The 8449-nt window shown below is 42.6% G+C and overlaps 1 non-coding gene across 1 annotated transcript; it reads right to left on the minus strand.

Annotated features, from left to right (window-relative positions):
* Positions 1-7082: 7082 nt before the first annotated feature.
* On the minus strand, positions 7083-7189 carry LOC139032668 (U6 spliceosomal RNA). Its single transcript, XR_011485247.1, has one exon. It is a non-coding gene; the product is annotated as a U6 spliceosomal RNA (small nuclear RNA).
* Between the last annotated feature and the right edge of the window lie 1260 nt (positions 7190-8449).

Raw genomic sequence — 8449 nt, forward strand, 5'->3', positions numbered from 1 at the left:
TAGTCACCCTCTTCTTCCTCTTAACGTAGGACCCAGTGGGTCCCCAGGTACCCATGCTAGCATGCCAAGATGACCCAGGTTCACTTGGGCCTCTTCCTCAATCTCAGAAAAACTTGGGGGGGGGGGGGCGGTGGCTACAGCGTATTGGCCTGTTTTCTCCTCTTTTCTTTTTCCTGTAGGAAATGGTATTTTACTGGACTGAATATGTGTCAGGAATTTTTTCAAGGGCTAAACATGTATTCATTCCTTTTATCCTCACAACAGTCTTGGTAGGGACTATAATTGCTTCCATTTAAAAGATGAAGTGGTTGAGGCCCAGAGGATTTAAGTAATATATCCAATTTCATAGTAGATGGGAGTCAGGTAGGATTCCAACCTAGGTTCTCTGACTCTTGTGCCCATGCTCTTCACCATTCATAAATTGAGATTGGTGAGTGACATTCCATTTCAGCGCTGTGATAATAGTAGAAATATCAGTGATAAAAAGACCCGTGGGGAAAAACCAAATATATGGTCTTGAACATTCAGGTCAGTTGCCTCTAGAGATTGCTTTGCATGTGTGTGTGCTGAGTCGCTTCAGTCGCTTCAGTCTAGGGACTGTAGTCCACCAGGCTCCTCTGTTCATGGGATTCTCCAGGCAAAAATACTGGAGCAGTTTGCCATTTCCTCCTCCAGGGGACCTTCCTGACCCTGGGATCGAACCACATCTCCTGCATTGCAGGCAGATTTTTACCACTGAGCCACAGGTGAAGCCCTACAGATTGATTTAGTTTGCACTAAAAAGCAAAGTCAACGAGAGAGAGAGAAAAAAAAAACTCATAAAAACAAACAAAGTTACAGTGCATTGCTTAGTCCTTGAAATCTACCCTCTACCCACAGCCCAGGTCTTCTGCTACTGCTTATCTGGGAGGCTCATGTCTCTTCATAGTTGTAACCTACATCTTCCATACTCATCAGAATGCATCCTTTCTCCAGATTCCTGGTCCTCGGGGAAATGAGCTCATCTCTTTGGTTCTTCAAGACCCTCCTCTGGCTTCTCTCCTTCAATGCACAGGCACTCCTGATCCCCACCCCTCTCTCCCAGTGGGATGCTGGCTTTCTCCCCTCACCTTAGTTTTCTCCCAAGCTCAGTCGGTAAAGAAACTGCCTGCAGTGCAGGAGACCCGGGTTCGATCCCTGGCTTGAGAAGATCCCCTGGAGAAGGAAATGGCAACCCACTCCAGTATCCTTCCCTGGAAAATCTCATGGACAGAGGACTCTGATGGGCTGCAGTCCATGGGGTCGCAAAGAGTCAGACACGACTGAGCGACTAACACTAACTAAACATCTCATCTCATTTGGTCTCTTTGTCTTTGATTATCCACTGTTTACCACCCAAACCTAAATAGAAAGGAGCCCAAATGCTGACCACCCAATACTGGGCTCCTGGGGGTCTCATACTGGGGTCAATGACCCAGCTGTCTCTCCACCTCCTGGGTGTCCTTGGTCTGCCTGCCCATTGCCTCTCCCACCTGCAAGGCCGGTGCCCCGGGGCGGTCTATAAAGGGAAAGAAAAGTTGAGCACAACCAGAGACCAGGAGGGGCCTGTCTAGGTGGGAAATTAGGACACCCTCTCAAGTCTACGACATCACTGTTGCCACTGGGGAACCACCGATTCCTGTTCAGAATTTCAGGCAGGAGCTCGAGCAGAGTTTCTGGAGCATGACACAGGAAGCTCGTTTGATTCAGACAAATAGAGGCAAATGTTAAACTAAATCAGAGAATATTTAAAGGAATATATGTCTCACTAGCAACCTCAACTCACTGTATGTAAAACTGAGGGTTCATTTCCAGCTAAAACACTTGCTTGCCTCCCAGTCTTGGCAGCCACTAGTTCCTTGATTTCTCCTTTTCCTTCTTATCCCATCAGCAGGTCCTTCTGGTGCCACTGCTAACGTGTACCCTAAATCCTTCCATTCGCCTTCATCTCCATTCTCATCCCCTCGTCTGTGTCACCATCAACCTCATCTGCGCTCACCCACCAGCTTCCTAACTGGTCTTCCTATTCCACTTAGCCCCTCCATGTCCATTCGCCACACAACAGCCAGAGCAACCTTTTGAAAACATACATTGGATCCCATGACTACCCTGTTTAAGGCTCTCCAAAGTCTCCCGATTGCATGTGAAATAAACTCAAACTTCTTACCATAGATCACAGGGCTCTGCAGTTGCAGACATCGCCAACCTCTCAGTCTTCATCTCATGCCCCTCTCTGCCTTGATCCCAAATTGTAGCCACCCCAGACTTTGTCTCTTTGTTGTCCTCAACTCTGGATCCCCACGCTGAATGTTCCCTCGGCCTGGCACATTCTTCTTCTGCAGGAATCCACGTGGTTGGCTTCAAATCATTCATGCCTCAACTCAGATGGTATCTAGAAAATCACAGTGGGCTACAGATTTGAACAATGCGTTTCTCACCGATGTTGGATGGCAGTATGTTTCTTAAGTGAGTTTCAAGCGAGTCCAAGAATTCACCGATGAACACAGCCAAGAAAGAGCATCTATGCAGAGAGGTCTCCTCTGACCTCTAGTCTAAAACTACTCAATGTTTATAAAGAAGATGTGGTACATACACAATGCAATATTATGCTGCCAAAAACCAGTGAAATAATGCCACTTGCAGCAACGTGGATGGGCCTAGAAATGATCACACTAAGTGAAACAAGTCAGAGAAAGACAAATATCATAAGATATCACTTATATGTGGAATCTAAAAAGATGAAACAAATGAACTTATTTACAAAACAGAAATAGACTCTCAGACATAGAAGACAAACTTATGGCTACCCAAAGGGGAAATTGGGAGGAGGGATAAATTAGGAGTTAGGGATTAGCATATACACACTACTATATATTTTTCATGGAAAACAGAGAGAAGAGAAACATCCAAGAGTCCAACTCCAACAGCCCATGGTTCTGTAAGGAAAGTGGCTTTGCTGTCCCCTTCTGGATCATAAACCTAATAAGCCCAGGAACTGTGCTCTACAACCGACAGCCATTATAAACATATCAAAGTCAGCCCATAGATTAGAAAATAAATCAATCTGTGAATAAGTACATTGAGGTGGGAGACCAGAACTCAAAGAACTGATAAACTATCATTTTGGAAAAACTACATTTCAAGAAGGAACTTGAGATTTCCATATGAAAGAGAAGACTGGAATTTGTGTGCAGTTTTTTTTTTAATTTCATCCCAAAGTTGACAGCTGGCCAAAGAGTTTTCCAGCTTATTGCCTCTTTCCTAGTTTCAGAATGAAACTATATTTGGTTTGATTATATAAGAAAAAGAGAGAAGAGACTTTGGCCTGAATAACAAACCACAAGACCACAGGACACTTCTTACCTAAAAGTGCACATAGAAGTATTGTTTTCATCCCTAAAATAAGGTCATTTACATAAACATACATAAAACATGGAAGCATGGCATGTGCCTTCTTTTTCCAGGTCCTTTGCCTGAGGATACAGAGCTGACGGACTGGTCTACATCAGACCCAGACACTGAGAAAACCCAGGTTTCCCAGGAACTTAAGAGCTATCTGTCTTGACTCAAGATGTCCCGCAGTTCAGCTTCCACACGTGGTTCCCTGCTTGTAATTCAGCCACCATTCAGGCTTCAGCTTTGTCTACACAGAGAGGAAGTAGGCCCTCCAGAGCTCCAAGGATCTAAGGGGTCAGAGACCATAGTTCAGCTTCTGGCATTCTGTGTACAACCATGCAAAGAGCCCTGAGAGCTACCCTTGAGATATCTGGTCCCGGGTTTAAATTCATGCAGCCCCCTGGGGACTTGAGGGTCTGCTGAGATGGTAAGTCACCCCTGCGCCCTCCGATCAGTCTGCCTTGTGAATGAAACTGGGATACAGAGTCTAAGGTTTCCAACCCCAAATCAGAACCTATGGTCTGGAACATGATCTGATAAGTGAGTCAGTCCTGGAGTATTAATCCCTATTTGTATCACTTTAATCACTTATGGGGAAATCTAACACAGTGGTTTAAAATTCTAGCTTAATAGGGAAAGATGTGTTTGTCAACTTCCCACCTGTCAGTCATTCTCTACCTTACTGTCCTATTTGTTTTTTCCATTAATGATCTGAGTTTATATTATTTATTTACTTATAGGTCTTTGACTATTTCTTCCCACTAGAAAGTCAGACCTACAAGGACAGGAACTTCATCTTATCCACCGCTACCCCTACTCAGAATGGCATCTGGCATACAGTAGGTGTTCAAACAACAATCATGGAATGAACAAAGTATTCAAAACTAGTCAAAGTGTTTTTGGTAAGGGAGTAGGAGCCCAACTTTGTTAAATTCCCCTCACATGTTCCATTCTCATAACAATCAACACCAGGAGAGGGGTGTTAACCCCAATTTACACCTGAAGAGACAGTACATCTTCTTAGGAAGTCAACAAAACACAAAGCTGAAGCCAGAATAATAGCTTTTTGTCTCTGGGCTGAGATGATCTCTCTGAGGAAAGAGGATAATGAGAGAAACCAGGGAAGGGCATGACTGATTTTTAACTGAGAACAAGATGGTCAATCAGAAGCCAGAGCTTTGTAGAGTTTCAGCCTCACCCTGGGCAGCTCAAAGTTTGCCAGTCTGATTATCTTTTACAATTCTGCTCAAATGTCCACTTTCACCTGCAGTTTATTATTCCTAAGGCATTGTCATCAAGTTCTCCTCCTTTCTATGGCATGCATTCTGCACACCCAGACAGAGAAGTCTATGGCAAGTAGCGGGCTTGCCTGCTGTATCTGTAAGCGCTGGGGTTGTTGGTCTAGCATGTGGTGTGCTATTTAGATGCCCAAAGTCCTCCATCCACAAACCTCTGCTCTGACAAACCCACCATGCCCACATGCCTACCGTTAGAATTCCACGTTTGGTTGAAGCATGTTTTCAGAAGGTAGTTGTTAAAGTAAAGACTGATTTATTTACTTAACTTTACCTAGGAAAGGATGCATGACTGTGGGCCAAGGAACCCAGTTGAGGTGGCAGAGTCTGGAGTTCTAGCTGCTGATCTTACAGGGATGGGCTTCCCTGGGAATTGTGCAGCAGGATGGAATTTGGTCATGGGAACATGAATCCAAAGATACATCAAAAACCCAAGGATCAGTCTACAATCAACCAGGCGTGCTTATCACCTTGTAACAGCCCAGATTGCGCTGTCCTGATTCTTACCAGCAAAGATCTGGCACATGGGTAAACAATATCCAGAAGTCTGGGAACAGTTCATAAAAACCGGGTTAATTGGGCTGAGAAATAAGAAAGTAGGGTGCACAGCAGTCCTTAGTGCTGAGGAAACCAAAACGCAGGTCGGGAATCAGAATCGGGGCACTGAGTTTTGTCAGAGACTGACTTTAGACTGCACTGCTGCCTTATTCATGCTCAGTGACCTAATTCCTTACATGCTCTAAATGAACGTGAGCAGGGGTCTCATCTTTGCTTTCATCCAACAGCTCTAGGGACCCAGCTTCTCCTGTGCCCTCTGGCTTTCCCAGTGGAATCCCTTTCTCCCCCTCCTTGCTGAGTATCTAGTGCACACGGTCTGTTCAGGTGCACACTTCTGTTTGGTATTACTGATTAGTAACAGTTGGTGTGTTTATAGGAATAAAATGAAAATTAACTGCCTTCCATTAGATATTCATTTCCATTTAAAAAACTGATGCCGCAATTTCCCCTTGTGAGATCCCCCTTTTATGAATTATTGCATGCTGGGCTTGCCTTTCCTAACTTTTGCCACAAAGGTAAATGAATGATTGTGTAGAGACTGTGTGGTGTCTGCAAAGACAGAAACTATGTCTGTCTTAGTCATTTAATTTATCCCTTAACCCATAACAGAGAAACTGGCACACAGTGGGTGTTCATAAATATTACACAAATGAATCAATGGATGAAGGAGGCATGGCTAGCATTGGGACTCAACTTTGGGACCAAGATTTCTTCACTAAGGGAAGGTTGGGTGAGAATAGATACATGTATATTTATAACTTTGTGTACACTGTATGCATAGTCCCTTTGCTGTCTGCCTGAAACTATCACAATGTGGTTAATCAACTAAACTCCAATTCAAAATAAAAAGTAAAAAAAAATGACTTCTCCACTAGACCCAATATAATCCTAGGGTTAAAAGATTTTCTAGTTGATCCATTCCATTTACCCACCAGCTTGGGATCAAGTGCCTGCTTTTTATTTCCAGCCTTTTGACAATATCTGGTCATCTTTGATGTTACCTCCTTTCCTCATTCTCCTGATATATTTTTTAATACAATTTTTATTTATTTTAAAATTAAATTTTAATGGAGTATAGTTGCTTTGCAATGTTGTGTTAATTTCTACTTACAGCAGAGAGAATCAGCCACAAGGATACACCCTCCCTTAATGGATGTTTTCAAGCAAACACACTGTAGACAACTGGGTAATCACCCACTCACCCACCCATACCTCAAATTCCTTGTCTACTTTTTTTTTCATTCTTTTTTAAAAAATTAATTTATTTTTTATTGAAGGATAATTGCTTTACAGAATTTTGCTGTTTTCTGTCAAACCTCAACATGAATCAGCCATTGGTACACATATAACCCCTCCCTTTAGAACCTCCCTCCCGTCTCCCTCCCCATCCCACTCCTCTAGGTTGATACAGAGCCCCTGTTTGAGTTTCCTGAGCCAAACAGCAAATTCCCATTGGCTCTCTATTTTACATATGGTAATGAAAGTTTCCATGTTAGAAACTTTCCATACATCTCACCCTCTCCACCCCTCTCCCCATGTCCATAAGTCTATTCTCTATTTCTAAGTCTCTTTCTCCACTGTTGCTCTGTAAATAAATTCTTCAGTACAATTTTTCTAGATTCTGTATGTATGTGCTAGAATACAGTATTTATCTTTCTCTTTCTGACTCACTTCACTCTGTACACTAGTTTCTAGGGTCATCCACCTCATTAGAACTGACTCAAATGTGTTCCTTTTTATGGCTTAGTAATATTCCATTGTGTATATATACCACACCTTCTTTATCCATTCATCTGTCAATGGACATCTAGGTTGAAGAATATGGAATGCTTCATGAATTTGCATGTCATGCTTGCACAGGGGCCATGCTAATCTTCTCTGAATTGTTCCAATTTTAGTATATGTGCTGCCAAAGTGAGCACCCATATTTTTGTCCATTTTCCTATCTTTGAAATTCAAGTTCTTCCATCTATCTTCTCTGGCTTCTGATGTGGGCCTGGCCTTCTTATTTAAAGGGCTGTGAATACTGATTTTCCTTGGTTTATTTTATCCCTTCATAGGCTGTTGTTCCTATATTTTGAGGTCACCAGTGTTGGGCTATCTCATTTTCACTGAATGTCTGTGAACCCTTATCCAGTTTCTCCAGAGGTTCTTCTGCCAATCCAATCTAACTGAAAGGCCTATGGCCTGTAGTCTCTGTAGAATTCACCTTACTTGTTTTTGTGTTAGCACCAAAGGATGTTTATTCAATATTTACTTACATTATAACATAGTGTGGGGGAGGAAGACATTTTCCTCTACCCCCCTAGGTTCTTCTGGCTGGGCTAAGAAGCAAATTGATGTGAGACATATTAATAGGAGAAAATCAAACAAAAGTTTAGTAACAGGAATACATGGGACAGATTAAGGAGAATCGAGGAACTTGTCAAAATGGCCCAAGCCTTCACTTTAAATACCATCTTCAGCTAAAGACAAAAAAGGATGCAGAGGGTAAGAGGGTGAATAATGGGAGGTTATCAGGAAGGGCACAGTAAACAATGGCAAGGTTGTTGTACAGATTTAAGTCATTGCCTTCTTCATGGTTCAGAGTTTAGAGGTTTGGTCATCTTCCTCTTCCTGATACCTGGAGGGAGACACCCCTACAATTAGAGATTTCCCTTACAAATATAAACATTTCTTACAAAAGAGTAACTCCTACTTAGCTTTAAGAATTTTTCACATGTCTGCTGTTTCTTAGAAAATAATCATCTTAAAATAGTTAAAATGCTAAGGAGACATTTTAAAAATTAATTAATTTATTTTAATTGGAGGATAATTACTTTACAATATTGTGGTGGTTTTTGCCATACATGGACATGAATCAGCCACGGGTACACATGTGTCCCCTCCCATCCTGAACCCCCCTCCCAACCCATCCCTCTGGGTTGTCCCAGGGCATGGGCTTTGAGTGCCCTGCTTCATGCATTGAACTTGGACTGGTCATCTATTTTTCTTTTTTTTTTAAGGAGAAGCTCTTTTGCAATAGAATGAGGGAAACAGAGGGACTTCCCTGGTGGTCCAATGGCTAAGACTTTGTGCTCCTAATGCAAGGGACCCAGGTTCAATCCTTGGTTGGGGAACTACATTCAATGTGTCACAACTAAGACCAGCCAAATAAGTAAATAAATACTGAAAGAAGAAGA

This window comes from Odocoileus virginianus, chromosome 32, assembly GCF_023699985.2.
Source record: "Odocoileus virginianus isolate 20LAN1187 ecotype Illinois chromosome 32, Ovbor_1.2, whole genome shotgun sequence".
Taxonomy (NCBI): Eukaryota; Metazoa; Chordata; class Mammalia; order Artiodactyla; family Cervidae; genus Odocoileus; species Odocoileus virginianus.